This window comes from Polypterus senegalus, chromosome 1, assembly GCF_016835505.1.
Source record: "Polypterus senegalus isolate Bchr_013 chromosome 1, ASM1683550v1, whole genome shotgun sequence".
In the NCBI taxonomy this organism is placed as follows: Eukaryota; Metazoa; Chordata; class Cladistia; order Polypteriformes; family Polypteridae; genus Polypterus; species Polypterus senegalus.
This window is the reverse complement of record NC_053154.1, coordinates 40,710,689-40,727,670: the sequence shown is the minus strand read 5'-3', so window position 1 is coordinate 40,727,670 and position 16,982 is coordinate 40,710,689.

Below are 16,982 nucleotides of genomic sequence, written 5' to 3'. Positions count from 1 at the left end.
TTGCACAAACATTTTTCTGTTTGCTAAAACAAAGCATGCTATTACATGGTTTTGTAAAGCTTACTTCTCAGACATGAATTAGTACAAGGGAACGAAGAGAACATTCGTCTTCCACAAGTGGAAATCTCGAGATTAAAGTTGACATTTCGTGCTTTTTTCCCCACTGTGTGCCTATTTTATTTTCACTGTACCCTAATAAGCTTTCATATGACACTCAGACGGTGGGCTACGACTCGCCTTTTCACTGTGACTTTGATATGTGACAGCTTCTTTTTTATTTTGGGCACTGTGCGACTTTGTGAACTTGAGCTTTTGAGTTTCTCCGACACTCTATGTCACTCAATCAACTTCCTTTTGTTGTTTATACCACTGTTTAAACCAACAAATAATAAGTTTTTCCTTTCCTCCACTTGGTATTCGCTGAAATTCTTCTATCTCCCCCCCCCCGTGCTTTTGCCATTGCCTTTTCACAGAACGCAGAGCTTAAGGGCTATTTATATTGATTAATTCTTGGAGGAGACAGGGCAGGACAGCAGGCGTGTGCACGTGCATTACTTTTCACGCTGACCGGGATTGATGTAGCGGAAGAACGTGGAAGTTGGTGAATGCACAGATTTATGTATCTGGATTTTTTTGTGTGTAAGCACATTTCCGCTTTTGTGCTTACACCATGTCAAAGTTTGAGTTCTATGCACGGCGCTATGCATGAGGCTTCAGGTGCCGGCACCATTTCATTAAATTTGTAGCGCGAACATTGGATTTGTTTTTGGCATTACATAAGCTTCAAAATGGTCATAATATGTTTTAATAATAATAATTTTTTACTGTTGTCTTTGAAAAACGCCCATGTGTTATACATGTCCCGTCTTTTGTCACCATTCCACAGCAGCAAGTAATTACACTTTTCCTTTTCTGCTTTTTCTTGATGTGGACCTATGAACATTAGCTGTACGTGCTGTGCTGTTTGAACTTTTGCCATGAGTCTGGCAAATTGACTGAATCCCAGTCCATTTGAGGTGAAGGAACTCTGTAGTTCTGTTTAAAATAATTTTGAATGAAAGCTGGTGAGCAATGCAACCTACGCAGTTCGGATTGTAGACATGGCTATGCCAATGCAATGCACAATGGCTATTACAATTACTATAATTCAGATATAGTTTTACTATTATTCCTTTTTACCAACTGTCATTATTAAAGGAGACTTACAAATTTAATAGCTAAATTATACAATAAATTTGAGCAAATAAAATGTACAAATAGTGAACAAAATTTAAAATAGAGAAAAAGACGTCGAGGACTATAGTTGTAAGGTTAGCTGAGAGGCTAGAACTGAAACTGAAATTTATTGATAGCAAAAGATTATTCTGCCCCGAATGGAAGACTAAATTTTTTTTTATAATGAGGGACCTAACGTATAGGTGAGAGCCAGAAGACAAGAAAAGGTTTATAAATGGGAAAACATTTATACCCCTTTAATCAAAATAAAAATCTAAATTATTGTGAAAAATACATAGAGTAGAGGTGCATTTACCATGAACACTAATTAAATAAATACATACCAAACTTTATGTAATTTCTCCATATTGTGACCGCTGCTGCAGGGGGATGCGGCCACCCTTCAGAAACCCCCTCTTAAACAGTTTTTCAACAGGAAATAAACACACTCTTCAGCTCCTCTTTGCGGGATCAGCTGCAGGCATGCTGGGTTGTAGCTTTGAACAATTAAAAGAATGAACCGCAGCCATCCTGTGTCTCACTCTCCTGTCTCTCTTCCCCCAGACTCCCTCTGCTCCGGCTGCTGCTTCCGAGTCGCTGTACCCACTTGATGAAGATTTTGTGTTATTTTGAGCAGGAATTGAGGCTGAAGTGCCAAGTTTGACAGCTGTTCCTTGCGAGGCTGGATTGCCTCTGAAAGAGACTTGTATTTGTATCTGCCTGAGCAGCAATAAAGTTTCTACTTTATAGAAAACCTTCTGTACTCTGCTGTGCAACTTTGTGACCCAAGCTTGACAGTATTAAGTCATATGAATAGGTATTGCTGATTGTGAACTTTATACCTTTGACCCTGTGATATGACCAGCAGCACCCTTTTAGGTCAATCATGTAGCAATGCAGCAACAACCACTTTGCAATCTAGCAGTACCTGCAATTAAAAGTGTTACGGAAAAGAGAGGAGAGCAATTAAACTTTTTAACAATAATTTCTGGATGCAAGCTCAAGTCAAATTCAAGATCATGAGGTTAAAAAACCCAAAGTGTATACATATTCAGTATATTCAGAAAATACCTCAAGAAATCCACTAAAAAATTAAAGCAAAAGGCAAATCATAATCACAGATAAACACCAGGGGCCTCATGTATAACGCTGTGCGTAGAACTCGCACTATAACATGGCATAAGCACAAAAGCCGAAATGTGCTTACGCACAGAAAAATCCAGATGCAGGAATCTGTGCGTACTCCAACTTCCACGTTCTTCCGCTACATAAATCCCGATCAGCGTGAAAACTAACGCTCGTGCACGCGCTTTATGTAACGCCCCAACTCCTCCCAGAATTACGCCTCTTTGAATATGCAAATGAATATAAATCGCCCTTAAACTCAGCCTTCTGTGAAAAGACAATGGGAAAAGCACAGGGGGAAATATAAGAATTTCAGCGAATACCAAGTGGAGGCAAAGGAAAAACATACTACTGTATTTGTTCAAATAAACCGTGGTATAATCAACAAAAGGAAGTTGATCGAGTGACATAGCGTGTTGGAGAAACTTGAAAGCTCACGTTCACAAAGTTGCACAGTGCCGGAAATTAAAAAGAAGTCGCATATCAAAGTCGCCGTAAAAAGCCGAGTTTTAGCCCACTATCTGAGTGTCATATGAAAGCTTATTAGGGTACAGAGAAAAAAAGGCACACAGTGGGGAAAAAGCACGAAATTTCAACTTCAATCTCGACATTTCCACTTTAATCACGTAGTTTATTTTGTCATTAAAGTAGAACATCATAAACTTCATCTTAAAATCGTTTAATTAACCAGTTTCTCAAACCCCATCGTAATTAAAGTAGCACGTTAAATGCTTTGTTTTGTATTTGATCTTCTATGTGCCTGTGTGTGTGAATCACTACTTGCTTCTTAAACCGGCTCTCTTCCTCCAACTGGACACAGAATCCATTACATTCGTGATATTACAGCTCTCTGAATAACTAAAATACTGAGATGTATACGTGATATCATTTTCATGATGATAGGAGCTAAAGCACGTTATTAAACGTGCTTCACTTTGATGAAATAATTTATTGCAGCAGTACTCAGGGGCGGCTCTAGGCTTGTGGTGGCACTGGGCAGAGGAAGAATCGGTGGCTCCTTCGCCCACCAATGTGAGTAAAGTATCTTATGCACGGTGGATGGCCTCGTCCGTTGCAGACACTGCATAGCCGCCTTGTGCTCATGACACAAGCATTTAACTTTTGCCGAAATTTGTCGTTGCGTTTTTAGCTGTGTTGTTATTTTCTCTTTCTGTGTTATATTCAATATATATTGGCGTAGCCATCACTGCAGTCAGTGCTTTTCTTTACCCAAGTAACCGATCGCCACACAATCAGCTCTGTAATAGAGGTTAAGCCATCTGTAAGCTTAGCGCCGATTCTTCAAAACGTTTAAGGAACATTGAAATATCTTCGTAGTACATGTTTAATCATTCTATCCTTAACACCAGTCCCAGTGAAGAATATAGATTATTTAAATGAAGTTAAAGTTTTATCTGTATAATTTAATAAACATATTTTGCTGCATTTCACCTTAAAAATGATATCGTCATCATATGTAAATACGCGCTTTATAAAGTGGCTCAGGTTGTGCGATATTATAACTGTAGTGCAAGTTTACAGTGGGGTGATTGTACTTATAAGTACAAACAGTTCTACAAGGTGCTATTGATTAAGTGCATTTAAAGTTCTTGGGATGAAATTGTTTCTGAACCGCGAGGTCTGTACAGGAAAGGCTTTAAAACGTTTTGCAGTGGCTGAGACAGCGTGTCCTTGAAGCTGTATACCGATAATTCTCTTTCCGATCAGCTACTTCTGTGATTCACACTCAGATACAGTGATATAAATAGTCCGAGTCTTCCAGTGAGAGTAATATTGAAAAAGATGATCCGCTGTGGCAACTCCTAACGGGAGGAGCTGGAAGAAGAAGAAGAAGGAGAAGTGAGAGTAACAACGCTAAAGCCGTTATGGTATTTGAAATACTATGGCTATTCCCTGGACCATTATATTGTTACAAGTTAATTACAATCAGATGCGTTACACTAATAAACAATATGCGGTTAGTTTCAGTGTATTTATAAAGCCGCGTCAGGAAAATAATGAGTAACCACACAGGAACAGTAGCAGTGCTTTGACGCTGGGTGCCGCCAGTCTGCAAAACCGAGCGGAGAACTTGCGTATGACAAGGCATGAGGTACCGTGGAAAAGTGCGTGGCTTTACGCCAAGTGTAGGTTTTATACATCGCGATTTGAACGTGGAAAAGTTCTTACGCAACATTTCTGTGCGTACGCACCGTTTATACATGAGGCCCCAGAAGAGTAGAAGGTTAGAAACCTTAAACAGCACCATGCTGCTTTGTGCCTTCAAGAGATGCCTGAACATTTCTGGACTGTGAGCAGCTTGGATGGTCCTTGTGCTGCTTTGGAAGAAAACAAACAGACTTTGAAGAAAGTACAGAAGAATGACATATAGCCATCTCCCTCAAATTGTGACAGTGATATAAAAACATGCCTTTAAAAATATTAAAGACAAGCAAGTGTACACAAGGAATGCCATTGTTCAAAGTCACCCGTGCACCAATGAAGCTAAAGTTACACCATTGTTTTCAGGCAAGAGTTTACTAAGGTGATTTGAAATTTACTGACATATAGTTCTACTCCATTTTTACCCCACTATTTTAGGAGGAGAGAGACCTGGTTGAAATTACTGAACAGGAGCTTGAATTTTTTATGCAACAAGATGATGACTTTATAACTAAAGAGGATGAAAAAATACCAAGGGAGAGACCAGAGAAGAAGAAGAAGAAACCAGCTAAACCAGCTAAAGGTAGGAGCAGGAGGAAAAAGAGATTAGAAATTAGTGGAGAAAGAGAAAGATACAGTGGTAATCAAGCATACCTTGCTAAAAAAAGAAAAAAAAGTACTTATGAGGGATCTGGATTCAGTATAATTTCAGTATGTCGGTGCATTTTTTGATTGAGTCTGTATTGAATTTCTGCCTTGACACATTTCTTGGTGTGTTCCTTCTTTCTGTCAGTGAATATACAAATCAACTAAGCCCATAATTTTAGTCAAGTTAATCACACCTTCACATCTGATTATAAATCTAGAGGTTCTGTGATATCATACTTTCTTGCTGCTTCTCATTTTGCTAATATAAACCTGGAATGATGTGGGTGCTACATTTTTTTACAGTGGAAGAACTTCTTCAAGACTTGCTAAGTGAGACCCTGCCACCAAGTGAAGAAATTTCCCAACTGGATGAGTGAGTGGCTTGCTAAGCTTGTTATCCTTAAGCTTTCTAAGGGTAGTGTTTTGGGTGGGCACCTTGTTTTATTTAAGGATAAGTGTAAAGGTGAACTGTATAGATTTCCGTAGATAGTTTCTGGCAAGTGTTCCAAGGACGTGGCCATGGGAATCCTGAAACAACAACAACAGAAAAAGCAGGTCACATTTTACAAGAGCTAGTCTACAGGCCTTAGTTTATTCATGCTCTTACACATGCATAATGTTTGTGATATCATCTCGATAGCATCATCAACTTTGTTCACAATATCTTTTAACAGATATTTTTTGTTAAAATAACTGATTGTGTCCCCGACTCTATAATAATTACCTGTAAGTGAACTGATTTAACTCTAAAGCCGGATAAGCAGAAAAAGAAACTCAATTAATTCCATGTGAAGTTTATATTTTAGGTATCAGTTTTTACTGTTTTAATAAATCTTTAAACTTCAGTATCACTTTTATCTGTTCTTCACATTCAGACCTTTTGATAGACTATCTGCTGTTTTTCTGAGCACACAAAAGAGCAACTCTGACAGGTAAAACAGCAATATACATGAGTGGGACATACACATTTGTCTTAGTCTTCTTCATGTGAAATGTGTAATGTAAGATGATGATTTGCTTTGAAAAGAACACATGGTGACTTTAGTCAGGGGAATACAGAAAAAAGCTGTTTTATGCTTTAAGGCCACTAGGGGGCCCCAAACCCCAAACATGAATGCTCAGGCATGTCTCAAGTATAAAACAAAGGGTTTTATTTTAAAACAAATACCTCCAAACAGCATTTGAATGCACAATTCTTCACTCCTTTCAACTGCTACTGCCTGGACGAGGCGGTGCGGTTTCTTTTATTAAAGACCTGAGAGTACTTCTAGTGCCAGGGCTTTGCCTGTTGGAAGCACTTCTGGGCCATACGGAAATCCCAAACAGCAGCACCCATGGACCCCAGCAAGGTTGAGCCACTGGACTACAATTCTAAACATTCCCTGTTTGTCTCTGATGGGTACCGAAACCCAGGAATGCTGCCATCTAGCTGATGGGGGGAGCATACAGCCTTGAGACAGAGCCTCCCCCAAACACTCCATTATACTAGCATCCTGGACAGTTAAGGAACTGTCACCAATCCTGGTGGGGATGTCAGCCCGTCCATGCTGTACATTATAGCTTCCAAAAAAAAAACACCTTACAATCTGATTCTTTGTCTTGCATTTTTGATGGGTAGACTGCTGCAATCTTGTCAGGCAAATTCACATCTCTATAGAAAGTTGTCTATGTACGCTGGCCTGTTGTTAATGTTTACACTCTTTGTTTTTCCGTTGTAGGATACTAAAAAGACCAAAGGCCCAGGAACCTCCTGAGTTTTTCCCAGAAGAGACACCGCTGTCCTTGGTTTCAGGGGATGTGACAATGCCTACACCAATAGAAGCTCCTACTGCTATCTCATTACCTGTAAGCATAGAGTTGGGAAACCAGGAGGTAACACGTGCATAATAAAGACCTGTGATTTGTGTTACAAGTGTCATAAAATCAAAAGATTCTGCACATGGTGCCACAAGTAATAGAGAATTGGGCAACAACAATAAAATAATTGATGTTAAACAGTTATCAAGAAAAGAATTAAATATATGCAAAGTTAGGTGAATCAGAGACTGAATTGTGGTTATAGGACAGAGAATCAAATTTCAATTTCAGTTTCTTTTTGTGTTTATTAATATGAATATGAGTATTGTGTGACTAAATCTTGGGCCAGGTTTTGATAATGTTTTTGTTTTTAAATAAAATCAAATTGATTCCATTTAACATAAATCCTGCTTGTTATTTAAGATAAATTCTCCATTTTGGGGTTATGTTCTAATTAAATGTACTTTAAAGTGATTTTTCAAAAATAAAACTCAATTAATTCTATTTAAAATAAATCCTGCATATGCATTTTGATATTAGGTTCTAATTACATGTGCTTTAAAAAGAACTGGACAGCTATAAGTCAGACAGCTATGCCACCAAGTTTTACCTTTTTAGGAGATGTGCACTAAGACAACCCTAGCCTGAATTAATCCCATGATCAAAACTTATAAATCTGTCGCACAAGAAACACAGAAGAAATTTTTCCTTCTTCTCTCCCTTTCTTTCTCTGTCTCTGTTTTTATTCCATGTTCTGTCTCTCTAGGAATTTTTATTCCTTGAGTCCCAGAGTTTTTTAAAGGGGTGGTCCAGCCCTGTAAAATACCAGGCCATAACCCACTTGGTGTTTCTCATGTCCAGGCACTTAGATGTGCTACCAGGACTTTAATGAGTTACTTCCTTCCTAAATATTTCTGCTGCCATTTATTTGCTTGAAGAAAAGTAGTCTGATTTTCTTTGGAGCTTCCCCATGTTTCTGTAATATTTCATTCCATGTGGAGATTAATAAAAAAAGCAGGACTACCACTCTTAGTAATCCTTTCTTGACAGTTAATGGGCATTTCCTTCCCTGTTGTGATTTCATTATCTTTTACTGTTCCTTCTCCTTAAAGCCACCTTTTTGGTGACACTCTTTGGACAGAATAGCTTGTGACCTTGTTCTTATTTATTTATGCATGTACATTATGTATGTGAATGCATTTAGTTATTCTTATTGCAGTGTTTAGATAGATAGATAGATAGATAAATAGATAGATAGATAGATAGATACTTTATTAATCCCAAGGGGAAATTCACATAATCCAGCAGCAGTATACTGAAACTACAAAAAAAAACCAATATTAAATTAAAGAGTAATAAAAATGCATGTACAGTAAAAGCAGACAATAACTTTGTGTCATGTTAACGTTTACCGGGTGGAATTGAAAAGTCGCATAGTGTGGGGAGGAATGATCTCCTCAGTCTGTCAGTGGAGCAGGACAGTGACAAAAGTCTCTCACTGAAGCTACTCCTCTGCCTGGAGATGACACAGTTCAGTGGATGCAGTGGATTCTCCATGATTGACAGGAGTTCGCTTAATGCCCGTCACTCTGCCACAGATGTTAAACTGTCCAACTTTACTCCTACAGTAGAGCCTGCCTTCTTAACAAGTTTGTCCAGGCGTGAGGCGCCCCTCTTCTTTATGCTGTCCCCCCAGCACACCACCGCGTAGAAGAGGGCACTCGCCACAACCGTCTGGTAGAACATCTGCAGCATCTTATTGCAGATGTTGAAGGACACCAACCTTCTAAGAAAGTGTAGTCGGCTCTGACCTTTTTACACAGAGCATCAGTAAATGTAAAGTTTTAATGTAAACTTTAATTTTATTCACAATATCTGCTGTATTCACATAGCCTGAGATAATGCACTTTAATGCACTTACCACAATGTTTATGATAAACTAATGAAAACACCTTTCAGTTAAAATGAACTCATTTAGAAGAGATGGAACATCCCAGAAGAGAATTTGATGCTTGTATTTTTGTTTTATATGCATTTAGATGTGCTTGCAGTCATGGAGTTGATCCAGTATTTTACAGAAACTGCACTAAAACTCCCACCCTCATCCACAACAGAGAACTAAGTAGTAATAAAACAGAGACATGCTGTGTTATATCACCTCTTATTAATTAAAGTCATAACCGTTTAGCATAAGCACAGGCAGGGGCTCAGCAAATTTATTTTAAAATAAGATTAGTGAAATCTTGTCAATTTCTAAATGAGCTCTGCAGAGTTCCATGCAAGGAAAAGTAGATTATTTTTCTAGTTTCAGATCATCTAAAATGTAATTGTCCCATTGAGTTAAAGAAGGTGCATTTTGATGCTTCCAAATGAGTAGAATTAGTTGACACACTACAAATGTAGTGCAATAAATACTGTAATGGTCAGTTTATCAGTAGATAGTCTGAGCTTATCTGAGGCACCTTAATAGGATATGTGATGATCGTTCATCCTTCACCAGGGGTTCCCAAGTTCAGTCCTGGGGTACCATTGACCGCTGTAACTCTGGGTTCATTCCTACTAGTTTCACTGATAAATGGTTCAGTCTTACTTCTAACTGATCTGATTGTTTAATTTGTCTTTTTCTTCTCTTAATTTGCATTCCAAAATATGTGCTAGTAAATTTGGTTGTAAACAAAATTCTGAAATTTTCATTTTTTGCCATATCTTAAGACATTAACTTTATTTTCTTTTTCTTTTCTTGTGGAGTGTACTCCCTTCATTGTATCCAAATACAGTACTGATGATTAGTGATGAACTGTACAGACACAAGTGCAAATGACACTCAGTACTAAAGGGAAGCAGCCACTTCTGTGCAAAATGTACTTGTGAGTCTAGGTGTCCACCAGTCATTTAGAATACAGAGCCAATGCAGGATGCACTTCAAAGCTGAGAAGCTTTTATCTGTTCCTCCTCTACACAATAATCACCTTTTTCAACCTTCTCAAACCTACTTAGTGGATTAAGACACTAAGAGAACTGTATGTAGATAACCTATTTGCATCTTATCTTATGCTTCAAATGTAACTTACCAGCAACACAATTGTTTCACTATTTTCAAATCAGAAATTTTGTTAAAAGAAACATTCCCAATTTTCTAGATATACCACCCATTTCTACTCCAGAGTCAGTACTAATCAATCTTGAAGACTTAGACAGCATCTCAACAATATATAAAAACATTTCAGAGAATCTTCTGTTCAACAAGCCTTGGGTAAGATAGAAAAATGATCTTTCAATTGACATCTCGGGAATGGAAGTCAGACGTACATCAAATATACCATACTGCTATATACTGTATGGCAAGCGCTCAATAATTCAACTTAAAATCTTTCATGGATCACACTTATCTTGTTTAAAATTGTCCAAAATGTACCCAAGGTATAATCCAACCTGCAACCATTGTCATCTAGCTCCAGTTTTGGGAATGCACCAATCTAACATACTTTTTGACAAAAATCTTTAAATACTTACCAGACAGCCTCGATATCCCACTCACTCCTAATCCTCTAACAGCTCTGTTTGCTCTACTCCCAGATGGCCTTATTGGAGAATAACAACTTGACTGTACTTGCCTATACCACAGTACTAGCACATAAACTTCAAAATTTTTAGAATAAGCTTTCATATTGGGGAAAAGATATGTGTTTTTTTCTAGTTTTTGGCTCTCCTCTCTTTCTCTCAGGTATATGTTAAATTCTTGTTCTGTTAGGTTTTGTTTTATAAACTCATTTTCTTAAGATTTACTTTGAAGTTATTTGTTGTATTAGTATTATTCCTGCAAATTTTAGCTGATAGATTGTACACGTGTTACTTTCTCAAAATATTTTTTTTAAATCACTTGTGAGCTATACATTGAAGAGGCAACTCTCCTTATAACATTCAGTGTCATTTGCATGTGTGTCTGCTTTGCTCATCAATAACTGTCAGTATTTGGAAACAATTAAGGAGTAAACTCCACAGAAATATGGCGAATTATAATAGAAATCAATAAAAGAAACTCAAGAGTTTAAAGCTATGACAAAGAAAACACATTTTGAGTTTCTTTTTATAAATAATCTTATTAGTGATAGAAACATTGATTTTCTTGCACTAAGTGAAACATGGCTTAACTCAGACGGCGCAGCTGTTTTAATCGAATCTGCGCCTCCGGATTACAGTTTTACTCGTGCAGACCGCCAGGGAAAAAAGGGGGACGGCTTGGCAAACATTTACTCGAGCCGGTTAAAATGTAAAGATGTTAGTATTGGTAAATTTAAGTCCTTTGAGTATCTCGCTGTTGTTATTCATGGAGATTCTCTGGTTCTAGTATTATCCGTGTATAGACCTCCTAAATATAACGTCTTTCTTGAGGAATTCTCTGACTTAATGTTAATTTTAATTACGAACTATGACACACTCTTAATAGTCGGCGACTTTAACTTTCATGTCGACAATCAGTGTGACCAAAAGGTAAAGGAATTCATGAACCTCCTGGACTCTTTTGATTTGAGACAGCTCGTTAATCAGCCTACACATAAAGCAGGTCATACGTTAGACTTAGTGATTACTAAAGGACTTAAAGTTGATATAAAGCAGGTCATTGATATGGTCTATCAGACCATTTCTTCTACTATTTAATATAGAAATAATGATAGAAAACATTCATGAGAAGCATATTGTTAAAAAACGCTTCTTTGATTCATCAGCAGCTTTAAAACAAACATTCTAAGCATTCAGTCCGTTTATAGTGCCAACTATAATAGCGAGGATAATGTAAATAGTAAAGTGGAAAGATTTAATTCTAAAGTAAGAGCTGCTGTTGACATAGTTGATCCTGAAAAGACAGTTAAAAATCTTCTAGTATTGTTATTCCATGGAAGACCCAAAGAGTGTCTGATTTAAAAGAACATGTCGTAGAGCTGAGCGTAAATGGAGGAAAACTAAACTAACTATCCATTATGAGATATTGAAGTTAAAATAACAGAATACAATAACACAGTCCGTCTTGAGAGGCTGCTATTTCTCTAATATTATAAATAACAATGCTAGTAATCCCAGAGTCTTATTTTCTACAATTGATCGTCTGTTAAACCCAGGTAACACAAAGGAATGCCCCAGAATACTTCCAGTGAAACCTTTGAGAACATTGCTGTATTTTTCAATCAAAAAATTAATGATATTAGAGATAACATAGTATATCTCCCCAACACTGCAGAACCTCCAAAGCCCGGTACTCCATTATAAACAAATTAAATCTTTCACCAGGATAGATTTACCTGAATTACATAGTATAATCTCTCAACTGAAACCCTCCACCTGCGTCCTTGACCCAATACCAACAAGGTTTTTCAAAGAAGTATCAGGCGTGTTAATTGACAATATTCTGGACATAGTTAATTTGTCATTAGATACGGGGGTCTTCCCAGACTGTCTTAAGACTGCTGTAGTTAAGCCCCTGCTCAAGAAAATAATCTTGACCCTCTGCTTTGAAAATTTTAGACCCATCTCTAACCTGCCCTTCTTAAGTAAAATTCTAGAGAAGGCAGTCATTATGCAGTTAAATGACCACCTCAATAAACATGATATTCTTGATAAATTTCAGTCAGGTTTTAGAACAAATCACAGCACAGAAACTGCACTTGTTAAAGTAGTAAATGACTTGGGTAAATGCAGACAGAGGCCATTTATCTGTTCTCATCCTCTTAGATCTGAGTGCTGCATTTGACACCATTGATCACAATATTCTTAGAAATCGCCTTAGTCAATGGGTGGGCCTCTCTGGCAGTGTCTTAAATTGGTTTGAATCCTACCTGGCAGGAGAAAATTCTTTGTGAGTTGTGGTAATCACAACTCAAAGACACATGATATCCGATATGGTGTTCCACAAGGCTCTATCCTGGGTCCGCTGTTTTTCTCAATCTACATGCTTCCGTTAGGTCAGATTATCTCAGGTTACAACGTGAGCTACCACAGCTATGCTGATGACACACAGCTGTACTTATCAATAGCACCTGATGACTTCGACTCTCTCGATTCACTAACACAATGTCTTACTGGTATTTCTGAATGGATGAATAGTAATTTTCTCAAACTAAATAAAGAGAAAACTGAAATTTTAGTAATTGGCAATAATGGATTCAATGAGGTTATCAGAAATAAACTTGATGCATTAGGATTAAAAGTTAAGAAAGAAGTAAAAACTTAGGGGTAACTGTTGACTGTAATCTGAATTTTAAATCGCATATTCATCAGACCACTAGGACAGCATTTTTCACTTAAGAAACATAGCAAAAGTTAGACCTCTTATATCATTGAAAGATGCTGAGAAATTAATTCACGCTTTTGTTTTCAGTAGACTAGATTACTGTAACGCACTCCTCTCAGGACTACCCAAAAAAGACATAAATCATTTGCAACAAGTGCAGAATGCAGCTGCTAGAATCCTAACTAGGAAAAGAAAATCCGAACACATTTCTCCAGTTTTGATGTCACTACACTGGTTACCTGTGTCATTCAGGATTGACTTTAAAATTCTGCTTATGGTTTATAAAGCCTTAAATAATCTCGCCCATCTTATATATCGGAATGTCTGACACCTTATATTCCAAATCGTAACCTTAGATCTTCAAATGAGTGTCTCCTTAGAATTCCAAAAGCTAAACTTAAAAGAAGTGGTGAGGCGGCCTTCTGCTGTTATGCACCTAAAATCTGGAATAGCCTGCCAATAGGAATTCGCCAGGCTAATACAGTAGAGCACTTTAAAACACTGCTGAAAACACATTACTTTAACATGGCCTTTTATAACTTCACTTTAACTTAATCCTGATACTCTGTATGTTCAATTCATCATAATAACTATTCATGGTGGCTCTAAAATCCGTACTGACCCCTACTCTCTCTTCTGTTTCTTTTTCCGGTTTCTTTGTGGTGGCGGCCTGCGCCACCACCACCTACTCAAAGCATCATGATGCTCCAACATTGATGGACTGAAAGCCAGAAGTCTACGTGACCATCATCATCAAGTCCTTCCATGAGAACCCTAAATACAAAGAGGGGTTCTGGGCAGTCTAATGGTCTGGAATCCCTACAGATTTTATTTTTTTTCTCCAGCCGTCTGGAGTTTTTTTGTTTTTTTTTTCTGTCCACCCTGGCCATCGGACCTTACTTATTCTATGTTAATTAATGTTGACTTATTTTTATTTTTTATTGTGTCTTCTATTTTTCTATTCTTCATTTTGTAAAGCACTTTGAGCTACATTTTTTCTTTTATGAAAATGTGCTATATAAATAAATGTTGTTGTTGTTGTAAAAGCAAATATCACAGTAGAGTACCTTTCTGAATGCAGAATAAGAAAGAAAAAAGGCCACCTAATTAAACAGCTAGATTGATGAGACATAAAAATGACCCACTGATTTGTAAAACTGGTTTGAATGAAAGCTTGTAGTCACAGTTGTACCCCAGGACTGCACTTGGAAACCCCTGGCCTAAATTACTGTATTACAGTATTACTACATTACATTTCTTACTCTTCTTTATTTTTTTTATTTGGTTTAGTACAATGCTATATACTGTATAGCCTGCCATTCTTTCTTAAACTCTGTGAAGTGCCTTGAGCATGGGAAAGGCGCTATATAAATAAAATGTATTATTATTATCATTACGGTATCTGACAGATAAGAAAAAAACTTTTTCAAAATACGTATTCATTTTGGACAGTGCCAAAACGTCCCTGAGTAAGGCCACAGCTACCTGGTATTGTTCATAATTATGGCTCAGTCCCAGATATATTATAAATAGCTTTAATTTAAAGAGACATATCTGGTGTGCTATTTTTAGATGAATTACAGCATGTTTTGCACAAATTTATGAAGAATGAGTGTTATCATTTATTACTGACTTTCATTTTTATCTAAGGTACTGATCAATACATCTTTTTTCAGTACCTCTAAAAGTGGTCTAGTGGTGAACACTGTAACAGTATTAAGTCTGGAGGTGCTGCTAATATTCACTTTCTTACTAGTTTAAATATTTTCGAATATGAGGATTAGTTGTAGATTAGAGAAGTTAAGCAAATTATTTTTTATTACAGTTTCTAACTTGTAAATAGAAAAATAATTGTGTTGAGGGAATTCCATATTTACCACAGAGGTGCAAACATATTATCAATATAAAGATCCCTGAAGGTTGAGATGCCTAGTATCTTCTAAAACTGAAATGCTGCATATTTGATTGAGGACTCAAATGCAAAGGTATCCTGTAGCAGAGCAGCAGCCAGCACTTTCTTTTTCTTAAAGTGTTTTCTACATTGCTTCTATATTTTGAGCGAATGAGGCACAATCTGATTACTAAATTGGCGATAAGTGCTGATGACCGGAGCACAGAACAAAACATACAGAGAGGCCATCTTACAAGGTTTTCTTATAAGATCTAACCAGGCAACCAGGATTACATCTTGCCTGAAGAAGGGCCCAAGTTGCCTCAAAAGCTTGCATATTGTAATTTTTTAGTTATCCAATTAAAGGTGTCATTTTGCTTGACTTTTCACTAGATCTAGAGACCCTGTAAAAGTCATTTAAAACATTTAAGATTGACAGTAGGACAGTTGCGTTAGTGACAGATAGAATAATATTGCCTGCATGGAGAGAGATTTTTTTGTACCATTCCTTCCTTTATAATTCCCATTATTTCCCTTTATTTATTTTAAGTTTTGCTGAAGACAGATTGCCAGCAGCTTATTAGCAGTTGAAAATAACATTCTCACCCACTTCATCTTAACAAAAAGTGTGTATTCGTGTGGGGGCTGGCATAGGTAAAAGGTCAAGAGATTCTGCTGTAGGTATTTGAAATGAAGTGTTCTGGTAGTGTCTATGACCCTGAATCAGGCCGAGTGGGTTTGAATATAATGTTGTGCTGGCTTGTTGGCATTCCAACAAATGACCATGTTCCTTCCAATCAGTTTTTGAATAACACATACCTGTTAATGTCTGACAATATTTAATTAAAATGCAGGGAAGCTGATGAGCCAATTGTTGCTTGGGTACATTTATGACCCTACTAGTTCAGATTAGTACTGTTGTTAAGTGCTGGACTGGGGGACTGAAGGTTTTGCATCAAAATGATTGTAACTGATTGACCTGCTAGCCTGGGAGAAATACAGGTGGCTGGGATGAAAGGACATGAGCAGGCCACAGCTGGACTAGACTCGATTGCAAGCTGAGTCCACCAGAGCTAAGTCACTAGGAATTATACACCCACTGAATCAGGAGGTGTGTCATGAAAACACATGACACTTTTAAATTAAGGCTAATGCAGAGGCTTAGTCACTCTGCCATTTCCACCCTAAGTGACCATCTCCATGCTGTCTGTTTGTGCCCCTCCATTCAAAGGCCATGCAGGAGCAAAGACCAGTCCTGACCAGAGACTAATCAACTTAATAAGACAGAGAGCCACCTGGTAGCCTATTATCAGTTTGTGTTATTTTACCAACATTCCTTGTGCTCTGCTTATACTTTGGCCGGACTACCTATAATGCCTGCATAGATGTGTAACTTTTGTTCCTGTTCTGGCATTTATTTTATCTACAGTAATTGCTTGGATTACTGGTTAAGGAAAGAGGGAAGTACTCAACTATAGCAGCAGTCAATCCTGACAATGTGTTATGAGTATGAGATTTACAAAGTAACGAGTATAAATGGAGAGTAGGGTCATCATAGGACCATGACACAACTAAACGCTGCTAATTGTAGTAGGCTAAGGAACCTAGCCTACTTACTAATTAATAAAGGTAAAGAAAAAAGTGTGATGACCATTATTTGGCACACTCTTTCAAACTGTGTGTCTGTATTACCATAGAATGAGTGAGACGAGATTGGTCTACTCTTATACCTTAAGGTTAACACACACACATACACATGGATCCTAATTACACAACTATGTGTGAGTTATGCTCAAATGCTAGTTACACTGTAGTTTATGACACATGATCCCATCCACATAAATACTGTATGAGTGA